General features: G+C 44.6%; 1 protein-coding gene across 4 annotated transcripts in view; it reads left to right on the top strand.

Annotated features, from left to right (window-relative positions):
- The first annotated feature begins 12,761 nt into the window (after positions 1 to 12,761).
- Positions 12,762 to 13,423, top strand: part of RBM17 (RNA binding motif protein 17) — an 18,989-nt gene continuing 18,327 nt past the window's right edge. The window contains exon 1 of one of the 4 annotated variants that reach the window (XM_014949149.1): positions 12,762 to 12,814. The gene's annotated coding sequence lies outside the window, so the exon portion shown is untranslated. Of the gene's footprint in view, positions 12,815 to 13,297; positions 13,378 to 13,423 lie in introns of those variants that run through there. The other 3 variants (XM_014949152.1, XM_014949151.1, XM_014949150.1) reach the window with 3 other exon arrangements.

Below are 13,423 nucleotides of genomic sequence, written 5' to 3'. Positions count from 1 at the left end.
GCTTTCTAACACCTTCTACTCTGGTCAAGTTGGATATTATATGAAATTCACCTGTAAGTGCAGAGAAGCCTACTTTTCCTGGGGTTTATTAGCACTTATGATTCTACTCGAAGCCAAGCTTTCAAGTGCAGAAGCAGAAAATAAAAATAAAAGGCAAAAAATATATGGGAAAGAAAAAAACCAACCTTATTGTTGAGGCCTAGCCAAAGGAATTTGATGGAGAAATCAGAATCCATAACCATTTCCAAAGCTCACAATGAAAGCTCAGTTCTGGACTGAGAATAACAGTGGCTTACTACATTTAAGCCACTCTAGGCAACATTTTTTTATTAAAAACCTCCAACAATTGAGATTTTTTAGCTTCTTATGGTAAGTGTCTGTGCTTAGCTATCTGTCCTGTTTACTGTCCCAGGATTCTTTGAGAGAAAAGGTAGTACCTGTCTTTCCTGATACTTCTTACCCTGTCCATAGTGATAAGAAAAAATATGTCTTTACTCTTAGAGAAACCTTCTGTCATACCTTACTTCAATCTTTTTTTCTTTTTTTTTTTAATTCACCCACCCATACCTATTACAGCATTTGAGCTAAGCTCTTTAATAGCATTGAGTGGGAACAACAATAGATTGGCAGAAGTTTTTCATGAGTCCCACACGCAATATTGATGTGTACATAGTATGAGGGGGTTAGTTTTCTCTTTTTTTTTTTTTTTGGTTGCCTGGGTGTGAGCTCATTGACTCATGTTTAGTCAATAATAAGTATAGTCTTCAAAACACTTTTCTATATAATTGTGTCCTTGCTATTTGTTCCCGTCTTATATTGTGTAGTTAACTGTGCCTAGTAAATATTGAACTCTGCAACTCTTCTTAAACTAATCCTTGCTATTTCAGATAATCTTGTGAGGTTGTTTTGAATTCCAAATCATGTTCCAATGTACTTTCAATCCTTCACTGCTTCATATCATCTGCAAATTTAATAAGTGTATGCTTGATTCTGCCATTCCTGTCATTAATGGAAACATTGAAGAGTTGTGGACCCAGGATACACTGAAGACTGTGACATTCCAAATCAAGATTTAAAATCTGTTGACATCTCTCCTGTTTCCTCAGCATGCTTCCCTTCCCATTTTAAAAGTCTTTTGTCAAAATGAGGTTTTAGGCTCTGATAGAGATGTACGCAATACATCTGCACTTTCCGTTAATGTTTTGACATCTCCCCCAATGTTGCCTACTGCAGCTGAGGAGAGAAATCTGAATTTTTTCTCATTGGGTAGGGTTATAGAAGTGATGTTTTGCCACGCACATGTTTTGATTGTTCATAAGCATCCCTCTTCCCTGGTATGTGAGTCTGGATTGCACTCACTGGTTAATGTTGCAGACCTGCTTAAATTGTCAGCCAGCTGTTACTCTTGGGATTGTATAAAAAAAGTTGTACATTGCAGATTTAGTGTGAGGAAAATAATTTTGTATCCAAGACAGTGGTTGATTTATTGTTCGGGGAGTAATTCAATATACATGTAGTAAACAGATACATCAGAAAAAACATTAAGATACTGCAGAATATAGTGAAGCATACCTTTGGGTACTGTAAAAAGGAAAGGAATTCAGGTGTTAATGAAATAATTATTTTTCTCCCCAAACTATCGAAAAATAATGAGTTTCACAAAAGATGTTAGCTGTCTGTAAAAAGTCCCAGTTTAGCAGGCAGGTAAATCCAAAAAATCAGTCATTAATCAGTAAAGCTCCTGAAATTGTTTTTCAGTTAGCAGTACATAGGCCCACATAAAAGAAATAAGATATTGGTAAAAGTGGTTTGTTGACTTACAGCAAAACTAGTACAAGAGCCCTCTGTATCCGGGAATCTGATCCTAGGAAATGCACTTAACACGTTAAATTTTTTTCAATTTTTGCAGTGTCCCTTTGTGTCCTCTTTTTTACCAAGGCAATGATGCAAGTCCCAAATACTGCTGTTTAGTTTGCAGAAAGAACTTCAAGAGTGGCACCTGTCCTATATGAGAGGAATTCTCAGACCTTGTAAAAATACTATGCTGGAGGTCTGCCAAGATCAGAGACTTAATATGATATGTTTTGTTTGTAATCAAATACTTCCCTTAAGATTAGTGTTCACTATTAGAGTTTCTCATCTGGCACAAACCCTTCCCTTCAGGTTCTATGCTTCTGTGAATTGTGTGCTCTTCAGCTCCTGGTGGAAGAACATGCTCTTTCCACTTACTCTGCACAGATGAGCTGTACGTGCATTCATAGGAATATTGAGTGATTGTTTCATATGGGTTACTTCTTTAGAAATCAGAACTAAGGAGCACATCACAGAATCACAGAATGATATGGGGTTGGAAGGGACCTCTGGAGATCATCTGGTCCATCTCCTCTGCCAGATAAGGTCCACCTAGAGCAGGTTGCACGGGAACATGTCCAGACAGGTTTTGAATGTCTCCAGAGAAGGAGACTCCACCACCTCACTGGGCAGCCTGTTCCAGTGCTCCGCCACCCTCAAAGTTCCTCCTCATGTTTAGATGGAGCTTCCTATGCTCAAGTTTATGCCTGTTACCTCTTGTCCCATCACTGGGCACCACTGAAAAAAGACTGGCCCCGTCCTCTTGACACCCTTCCTTTAAGTATTTATAGGCATTGATCGAATGCAGGTCATCTGTGGCGGGGTCTTAACCAGTGTCGTCTTGCCAGAATTTACTGTAAACATTCAGATCATGCTCGTCTTGGGTGAACATCATGCTTCACTACTTTAAATTGTAACCTTGGTGTTGTAGAAAAGGCTGGAGTAATTTTAACAGATGCCAGTGTGTGTTATTTTCAGAAAATAATTACTTAATGACCTACCATTGCAAGGTCATATTCAGTGTCCTTCTGAGGTTGTTATGAGTTAAATTTCTCACAATAGATTGACTAAATAATATTCTGAACAGAAGAAACTTTGACATGCCCTTGCTCTTTTCAAAGTGAAGGAGGCGGAGGAGGGGACTTGGAGTCAAGATATTCACTGTGTTCAAACCAAAATTAAAGGTTTACACCAGACCAATAAGAATCCCATCTAAAAGCATACCTTTTAATTCCAGTTTGCTTTTTGCAGATAACCTAAAAAAGATAAACAAACAAAAAAAGATCCTTTGGAAAGCCTCCCTTCACTTTTCCTTCTGTGGAATAAAGGCATACAAATGAAGAGTCCAGGAACACGAGTATCCCTATTCCCTATGGCTGGGTGCAATATGGGTAACAAAACCAATACAAGTGTCTCTTAGGCTTGCAAAATTCATTTTTATTTTCTGAAGAAACCAGTTTGAAGCACAGGAGCGTTTCTTGTGACTTCTACTTGATCTTTGCACTGAGCTTGCTTGCTGAGGTACTGGTGGTGGTAATGCTTTTTGAGAAGTGCAGGTGTACAGAAGTTGACTGAACCCCAGCAGTGGGGTGCCTAGAGAACCGTCAGGCAACAGAAACTTTTGATTACACCCAGGTCTTCCACGCAGGTCACCAAGAGACTTTAAGGCTTTAGTCTGCATTGTCACTGGCCTGTCTCTTATTAATAATTTTTTGCCCCTTGGCACTGATGATAAGACGGCAGAAAACCAGGCTCTTCATGGCCTCTTCCTCAAACCATGAAGGCCTTAATTTTTTTTCAGCTCCCTTGCTCACTCTCTGTAAGTACAAGAGCAATGTTTCATGCTTTGCCCAGAAAAAAATACGCTCTTAGGATTCAAGTAACAGTTAAAAGTACAACATGAATTACAGTGTTGAGTCACTGGAAATGACAGCAATTCTAACCAGAAAAGTGTGAAAACCATATATATTTTGTTTTCAAGGCATAACTCTGGGGAAAAATAACAATGAGTGGCAGACTCTTTTTCTAGAATACATTCCTCAAGAGTTATTTAGATAATTTGGGACTTATCCTCAAAAGTCCCTCCACTTAGCGTTCCTATGGGGCCCCAGCTCTGTGTGATTCAGCTGTGCTGGTTGTGTCCTTCGTCCTGTTTGTGGTGAGCCTGCTGAGCACAGCTAGCACCTGGAATCAGGCAATAGGAAGCTCACTGCGGTGAGGTGAGCAGGTGGCTGATTCGGGGAACGCAGAAGGTGCCTTTATCCACTTGCATTTTATAATATTTGTACCATTTCTGAGCTAAACAATTAACAGAGGAGGAGGAGGAGGAGATCTTCTTTTGTACAGCTTAGTCAGTAACCCCGAGCAAGCCCAGATTCCAAGTCCTTTCCTTGGTCTCACCTCTCCGTAGAATTATATCAAGTAATAAAGCCACAGAAATAATCACAGACTTGTAGAATAATTTGGATTGGAAAGGACTGGTCCAACCTGTTGATTAACCTAAGGTTGGTTTAAGATCCTACCTGGCTTTACTCAACTGGGTCTTGAAAACCTCCAAGGACGGAGACTGCACAAACCTGTTACTATCCATGAATGTCTTAGTGCCCATAAATGTGCTATCAACACCAAATAATCCTGGTTACGTTGGGAGTGTTGTGATAGCCATCTACAGGAGTTCAGAGTATTCTCTTTGAACCTTAACTTCTTGGATTCAGCTGTTTTGGACTGAAAACAGTCGTTCACAAGAAATTGATATAAATCTGCAGCAAGCGGAAGGGTAACCTCACCTATCTGTAAATCATCACTACAGATGCATTTCCAGAGCGATGTCATGTTGCTCAGTAACAACCCACAGTTCTTAGAATTTAATCTCAAATCCAGAATTGTATTTCAGTTCAAGAACCGTACCTGTAAATTTGGAGGGAGCTTTCTTTCAGCTGTTTCAACTGATGTTGAACATTGCTGAGACTCCTGCTGTCTGTTTTTGCGTACTCAACTTGAGATATTTTCATTTGCAGAGAAGAGATGCCCAGAATCCTTCAAACGGTCTCCAGGTGGGCTCTCAAAAATGCATAGTGCCACAGGTGTCACTATTAAACCTGCAGTGAATTGGAGGAATATTTTAGGATGGAAAATCAAAGGGGCTAAACTATTCTAAAAGGGAATCAGCACTTTTGCATGGTAAAAGGTTCAGTGAATTTAACCAATGGCTTTTCCTGGCATAAAAATCTTCAAACCTGGAGACAAGTCTAGTAGCGAAGGATCTCCACTCTAGTACTTCACATGACTTGATCTTTGAAAAGGAATGGAAGCCACTGAAATTTAAAAAAAAAAAAAAAAAAAAAAAAAAGGAAGGTTCAGCTAAGGTTTGGCTCTGATATAAGAGAAAACTAAAAGGAATACAGAAGACAGTAACGCTGGAGAGAAATCTTTCCCCGCAGGCACGCACAGTAATGGTTGGGAAGGCAGGCTGGCCAGCTTGTAAAGCTGATTTTCTCCTTCTCTTCCAAATCCTCCCTCACTGTTTGCCTTGGCTTCCAAAATCTTTCTCAAAGCTATTAGTTTTAAAGCTGATGACCAATGAAATGGAGGTTTAATTCTTTTTTCATAACAACTTTTCATTTTCATAAAAATCACAGAATCCTAGAATATCTCACGTTGGAAGGGACCCACAAGGATCACTGAGTCCAACTGCCAGCAAGTACAAAACTCCTGAAATCCCTCAAGATTTTATTGATGCCCCAGACAGAGGGGTTTTAAGCATGTAAGAAACCTGCATTTTTGGCACGAAGAACCTCTTTATGGCTAACACGGGGGGATCTGAATAACTTCCTACCCAAATCCTCCCTCCAGCAGAGCAGCAAAACCATTATTTTTTTTTCTCTCAGTGATGGCAGACATCCCATCTGTACAGAGTCTAGTCATGTGTAATATTTTCACTGTTACATTTTCGACATGTTTTCTCAGTTCTTCAAACAAGCTCGAGACACTGACGGTAGGACAAAATGGTCATTTCCTCATTTGTAGCATATTTTTTCCCCATCGCTGGCCAAACAAAAACACTCCGCTGTGCAGTGGCAATAGCAACAGAGCTTTCTTCAGTTGTAATCAAAAATATCGAAATAAGTGTGTCGGAAACTTCATCTGTGATGAAATATTTCTGTTCTGAGACACTTCTTACTCATTTTTGTTATGGAGCTCAGCCAAAATATGAGACTAGGTAAAAATGGGAAGTAAGTAAACATTAGGTGAAAAAAAAGCCACAACTGCCTGGGTGTTTGGGTCATTCTATATATTTGGGTCATTCTATATATGGCAAAAATATGCTGTTTTCTTCATTGCTTTCATAGTGGCATTTTCAGCTGCTCCCTTAGCAGTAGAAAGAATATTTCAAATGCCTTTCTAGCTTTTTTCAATTCTTTCAGGTTGTTATGCCTTCAAGTTGTTTGTTGTGTTTTTTTTCTTTTTCTCAAGCCAGCAAACCAAAGCCAATCTTCCCAAGCCAGGATGAATTTAATTCTGGCACTTCCCTCTTCACATTTAATTTTGCCCCCTGGGCAATGCTGAAGGTCATTGGGAAGAGGGTTGTGATAATCAAGGAGGTATTTTGAGGGGGGAGAGAAGGGAAGGGAAGGGAAGGGAAGGGAAGGGAAGGGAAGGGAAGGGAAGGGAAGGGAAGGGAAGGGAAGGGAAGGGAAGGGAAGGGAAGGGGAAAAAGGAAAGGAAAGGTTTGAAGGTGCTGCCAGGGCCACCACAAAATACGTGTTGTGCAGCAAGGTCGGTTCTCGACATGGGACCTTCACCGTTGGCTGGAAACCATCACCATCTGATGGGATTTAACCACTTTTTAACCCAATCGACACCTCTCTGAGCAGCCCTGATGTTTTGCTTTTGTGGCACGTTGTGGTCCCCACCATTTCCCACCTGCGTGGGTGGGAACCGCTCTGCTCTCCTGCTCCCCAGCGGTTTTGGGGGGGGAGTTTCCTGCAACCACGATTGCCACCCCAAAGACCTCTACTTAGGTTGCCACTTACTGCCCTCTAATGCCTTTTTGGCATATGAGCAACCCTCATCCTCGGTGGAGATCTGTAATAGTAGTACAGATGATCGAAATCCAGCAAAAACTGCTATCAAAGCTGAACGGAAATTGTATCAAATGAGGCATTTAAAGGCAGCTTTTTCTTTTTTTTTCTTTTTTTTTTCTTTTTTTTTTTTTTTTTTTCCCCAGCATCGCTTCATTTTACACCTTCTTGGAGATCACCTTCAGGGAGAAAAATAAGAACCCCCCACTGACATTTTCTTGAACATTTTGGATGCTAGTTGCTTTCAGGGTCTCCTTCAGCTGTCTCTTTTCAGTCAACACCTCTGATTTCTTTAAGTTTTTGCCTTGCCCTGCTGCTTCTTGTTGGCGATGAGATGCCCAGGAGTGCAGATGGCCACTCAAAAGTGCACACAAATGTTGGATTTATAACGAGTATGTTTTCTGCTTTTCTTTCTTTCTTTTTTTTTTTTTTTTTTTTTTTTTTTTTAACATTTTAATGCTTGCTAGCAGCTTGTTTGCTTTATTGCCTCCTTCAGAGCACTGAGTAGGCATTTCTAGAAAATTATCCACAATGAATGCGGCATCTCTTTCCTTAATGGAAGCAGCTGATTTAGAGCCTGCCGCTGTGTGTGTTTTGTTAGTGCTATTTTCTCTTGCGTGCATTGCTTTGCATTCATTAGCACTGGGTCCCATCTGCCATCTCATCACCCAGCCAGCGCTGTGCCACCCTTCTGTAACTTTTTGCTTTCAGCTTTTGGCTGATTACTCTGAATAATTTGAGATCCACAGCAAATTTTATCACTTTGGCTCTTCACCTTTTCCAGGTGGCCTGGCCGGTACAATGAGGGGTCCCAACCAAGGCTTGGTGGCACTTCTCACAGTGTGAAAATCAGGAGTTTATTCACCATTTTTTGGTCCTGCCTATAACCCCATCTCCATAATCCCCCTTTTCCTCTCTCCCAGGAGCTCAGAAGAACCAGCTGCACCAAACTCATCTACTGAGAAAATTGCAAGGTTGGGAGAAAAAGCTGCAAGAAAAGGTACAGAACAGAGCCAGATGAGATAAAAAAGGCAGGTACAGAGGTAGAACTGCTGAGACAGTGATCATTAATTGGATTTAAGACGAAAAACACCAACATGGAAACACTTAAAATCCTAAAGGAAAAAAATAAAGACAGTTGGAAGATCAGACTTCAGCATCATTGAGGGTCTGTTGGAGGGTGTAGAGCTGGCCAACGCTTCCCCACCTTTGCAGATACAGCTTAAAAAGAGATTTCAGCCACAGTTATTACCTGCCAAGATGTGTAGCGCTGGGGGTGACCCCACAAACAACTCTTCTATTTCCAGTCTGTCTGGGACCTCCAGACTTGGCAGCCCGGTGAGATTTCTCTACCTGCCTGCAGCCTTTCTGAATTTAGTAAGATAGATTTTAATGGTGTTTTTGTTCCCTTATGGATGTGTACAAGTATATTGTGGTTATTACTACAAACAGTGATGGGTCAATTTTGATCCATGCCTAATGCACTTTCCAGACTTTTCCAAGAGCTGCTTCTCTTCTTGTGAATTATCTGATTCATTGCTTTCAGCAGTAGTTATTTATGGGTCTAATAATTTAGCCTTTGCCCTCCCTGTTGTGACTTGTTCGTAGGAGGAACTGAAATCTCCCATTATTATTGTGTCTTCTACCCTTGCAGACTCTAATTTCTTTTTAGTTTTTCCCAATGGCTGTCATGCTGTGATATTGCTCTGTGACATTCCAATCCACAGTGATTTCTCCCAGTACCTTTTGATTCAATTACCTATTTGACTCCTTCCTTTAACATAGGATACCAGTTCTGTTCTCAATGGGATTCTGTCACTGTAAAATGAGTATTCAAAAGTCCTGTGGATTTTCTTTCTTCCACAAAGTTACAGAAATGTGAATCATATCAATCCCTTCCTTCAAAAATGCAGACATTGCTAGGGAAAGAAACCAGAAGAAGATATTTGGGGCATTCTCCATAAATAAAGTCAAGAAAATTTCTTCTTATATTTAAGAAGCTTTCACTGTTATTATGAAAAGAGACCCATCTGTAAATGTACTGCCTAGAAAGATAGCCTTAGTTAGAAAGTAGCACAACTAGAAAGAGAAGAGCATAGTATAGTCCAGAACCTGAAACCAGATCTTTTTTCAGTAGCTTTACTGATTAGCACCATTTTTTTCAGCTAACCATGGGGAAATAATGACTAGCAGAGTCAAAAGCAATGCTGGAGATAAGGACTTTCAGATTAACATAGAGATAGTGCTTGTAGTATTTTTAAGGTCAAAGTGGCAATGCTGTCTGCTTTGGAGGTTGTGCTTTGCTTTGCAGACAGTGTTGCATGTTTATTTGCATCTCTTTATCATGTGGTGCGAGAGGGTGTAATTCTTAGAAATCTCAGCTCATCCTCTTTGACGTGCTTGGTACGAGCTGGAGATGCACCCGCCCATTATAAGCAAAAAAAGGAAAATCTCGTCTTGCTACTGTCAAAAACTAGACTCTGAATAACTAGTGCCAGACTTTGGGGTGAGCTACCTGGCAAAGATCAGAAATTGCTGGTGTTGGGTAAAATCCGGGCTTGGATAGATACAGAATTTTGAGGATTGTTTTGGGAAAAAAAAAAATATTTCTGCAACAATCAGAGAAATCAACTGATTCAGCCCACTTCAGGCCCAAATGACATCACTTCAGGCCCAAATGACATAATGCTGTCAATACTTTTAATAGCCAAATACTTTGCAATAACACAATTATCTTGTGACCTCAGTGTTAGTGGCAGTGATGGCACAGTGAAATGGTAACAAACATGCTTGAGTAATAGATGGGGATGTTTGAAATACACTTGATGTGAAATGAGAAGTTTTCTTTCCTCCTAACTTTTTCACAACCATGTTGTCAAACTCAGAAGAGTCTCATATTATTGTCTCAATCTTTTCCCCCCTGCAAATTAAGGTAAGTAATTGGAAATGCTGAATGCCCAAGGAGACCAGCTGCCAGATTAAGCTACCACAGGTTTCTTAAGGAGTTAGAAATACAGTATAGAGAACTGTGATGTAACATGTAGAGAAAATACAATGATGGGCATAAATACAGTCCTGCCCTCTGCTGATCAAATTCCTAAATCTGCTTCAAACTCCAGTATAGCTCCAACTAAGTAAGGGTCAGTGGCAGCTCATCATATTGGAGGGATAGATCTCCACGCTCAACTCTATTTCCCAAAACCTCACAATTCAGCTATAACGCTTATTTCTTCTCTCCTCAGCAGCAGCACGGGCTCTTAAACCTGAAAAACCCTGATGGCTCTTAACGATCATTTAAATTCTGAGCGCAGAACTAATGTGGGGTTTGGTATTGCTGTTGCCACTGGGATTTGAAGCCGCTGTCTTTATGTGAGCTACGTGGAGCGTCCAATAATATTTGCTGTTTGGCACTAAATCATCCTGCCAAAATAAAGTTTACTTTGCGTTTATTATTGTCTGTCTCCACTTCCACGGTTTCAGGCACCTTCTTTGACAGGGTTATTGGCAGGGATCATTACAGAGACCTGCTGGACATCACACGCAGACAGTGAGATGACTGACTCCCATCTCAACTGGGAGCTCCTCCATAGTGGGTCTGTGAACCACCACCACTACAACACAGGACTGAAAATTCTGGGGTTATCTTGATCGCGGGGCTCTCTCACCCCATGCAGGACCCCCAAGGGACTGGATTCCCTGCATCAGGAGGAAAACAAAGCTCAGAGCTCCAATTACGCTGGATGTGCACTGCGAAAACCAAAAGGAATTTGGGTTTTTTTGGGAATGAGGAAGCCGGAAGCACAAACTTCGCTGCATCTATGATAAAAAATTGGGTGTGCAATTAGCTGTCATAGAATCGTAGAATTGTCTGGGTTGGAAGGGACATTTAAGATCACCGAGTCCAACCATGAACCTCACACTGCCAAAACCACCACCAAACCATGTCCCTCAGCACCACGCCTGCCCATCTTTTAAATACCTCCAGGGATGGTGACTCCACCACTTCCCCGGGCAGCCCGTTCCAATGTTTGACAACCCTTTGGTGAAGAAATTTTTCCAAATACCCATCCTAAACCTCCCCTGGTGCAGCTTGAGGCTGTTTACTCTTGTCATCATTCCGCTCTTGCAGAATTCATCCCCGTATCCCACTTGGCTGCCTTGCCCTGCCCTGCTTGCCAAAACGAAGTGCTGTGAAATCTGAGGTGTATGAAATCTGAGGTGTAGGAAGTCTGAGGTGTATGAAATCTGAGGCGTAGGAAGCCTGAGGTGTAGGAATTCTGAGGCGCAGGAAGTCCCAGGTGTATGAAATCTGAGGTGTACGAAGTCTGAGGTGCAGAAAGCCTGAGGTGTCGGAATTCTGAGGTGCAGGAAGTCCCAGGTGTATGAAATCTGAGGTGCAGGAAGCCTGAGGTGTATGAAATCTGAGGTGTAGGAAGGCTGAGGTGTATGAAATCCAAGGTGTAGGAAGGCTGAGGTGTAGGAAGGCTGAGGTGTAGGAAGGCTGAAGTGTATGAAATCCAAGGTGTGTGAAATCCAAGGTGCAGGAAGCCTGAAGTGTATGAAATCTGAGGTGTATGAAGTCTGAGGTGTAGGAAGGCCCAGGTGTAGGAATTCTGAAGTGCAGGAAGGCCCAGGTGTATGAAATCTGAGGTGTAGGCAGGCGGAGGTGCAGGCAGGCTGAGGTGTATGGAATCTGAGATGCCGGGAGCCTGAGGTATAGGAAGTCTGAGGTGTCGGGAACCTGAGGAAGGCTGAGGCGCTGGCAGGGCCCCATCCTGCTGCACCAGACAGGTAAAGGAGGGCTCAGCGGTATCTCTGGCAGATTAATTAGGGCTTTTCGGGCTCAGACCACTTTCCTCCAGCCCGCAGCGCCCGAGAATGGGAGGTGGCGGTGGCATGCACGAGTGAAATCTGAGGTGTATGAAATCTGAGGTGTAGGAAGTCTGAGGTGTATGAAATCTGAGGCGTAGGAAGCCTGAGGTGTAGGAATTCTGAGGCGCAGGAAGTCCCAGGTGTATGAAATCTGAGGTGTACGAAGTCTGAGGTGCAGAAAGCCTGAGGTGTCGGAATTCTGAGGTGCAGGAAGTCCCAGGTGTATGAAATCTGAGGTGCAGGAAGCCTGAGGTGTATGAAATCTGAGGTGTAGGAAGGCTGAGGTGTATGAAATCCAAGGTGTAGGAAGGCTGAGGTGTAGGAAGGCTGAGGTGTAGGAAGGCTGAAGTGTATGAAATCCAAGGTGTGTGAAATCCAAGGTGCAGGAAGCCTGAAGTGTATGAAATCTGAGGTGTATGAAGTCTGAGGTGTAGGAAGGCCCAGGTGTAGGAATTCTGAAGTGCAGGAAGGCCCAGGTGTATGAAATCTGAGGTGTAGGCAGGCGGAGGTGCAGGCAGGCTGAGGTGTATGGAATCTGAGATGCCGGGAGCCTGAGGTATAGGAAGTCTGAGGTGTCGGGAACCTGAGGAAGGCTGAGGCGCTGGCAGGGCCCCATCCTGCTGCACCAGACAGGTAAAGGAGGGCTCAGCGGTATCTCTGGCAGATTAATTAGGGCTTTTCGGGCTCAGAGCACTTTCCTCCAGCCCGCAGCGCCCGAGGAGGGGAGCTGGAGGTGGCATGCGGCGCTCCCTCCCCAGCGCCATGTTGGTCTGCACTGGGGCGGAGCGGGAAGGAGGCGGGGGGCCGACGACACGGGGGTGCTGCGCCTTCCGCCCGCCGCTAGGGGGCGGTAAAATGGCGGCGCTGCCGCCGGGAGCCCTCGGCGCCCATTGGCCGAGCGGGGCGGGCACGCGGCAGTGCGCAGGCGCGGCCGCCGCCGTCGGGGAGGGGCGGGACTTCCCGGCTGCCTCAGCGGCCGGCTCATGGCGGCGGCGGCGGCGCGGTGACGGGTAAGCGGCGGGCCCCGGCCGACCGGGGAAACCGTCCTGGGCTCCGGGGGGAGTGCGAGGAGGCAGGGTGGAGCGGGAGACAGGCGGTCGTCCCCTTCTCAGCGGCCTCGGCCGCGCGGCTGCTCCCCTCGGAGGGGTCTAGGCCTTGGGGGGGGCGGTCAGGGCCCCTCAGTCCCCGCTGCGCGGCCCGTTTGCCTCCCAGGCCTCGGCCCCCTCTGTCCCCATGGTGGGGGGAAATAACAGCCAGGCCTTTGCACTGGCGTGGTTGCAGCCCCTCTGTTTTCCTCCCTGGTGCATCCCGTCCCTGCCAGGCCTTGAGGCAGAAAGTGCCTTTCCCGCTATGGCAGCTCCTTCCCTGTATCCGTACGCATAGCATAACGTACCCCCCCGCCGCTAGGGGGCGGTAAAATGGCGGCGCTGCCGCCGGGAGCCCTCGGCGCCCATTGGCCGAGCGGGGCGGGCACGCGGCAGTGCGCAGGCGCGGCCGCCGCCGTCGGGGAGGGGCGGGACTTCCCGGCTGCCTCAGCGGCCGGCTCATGGCGGCGGCGGCGGCGCGGTGACGGGGAAGCGGCGGGGCCCCGGCCGCCGGGGGAAACGCCCCCCGCTCCC

This window comes from Calidris pugnax, unplaced genomic scaffold (genome assembly GCF_001431845.1).
Source record: "Calidris pugnax isolate Ruff unplaced genomic scaffold, ASM143184v1 scaffold125, whole genome shotgun sequence".
Lineage (NCBI taxonomy): Eukaryota > Metazoa > Chordata > Aves > Charadriiformes > Scolopacidae > Calidris > Calidris pugnax.
The sequence above is the reverse complement of the archived record's forward strand: the minus strand, read 5'-3'. Positions and strand labels throughout refer to the sequence as shown.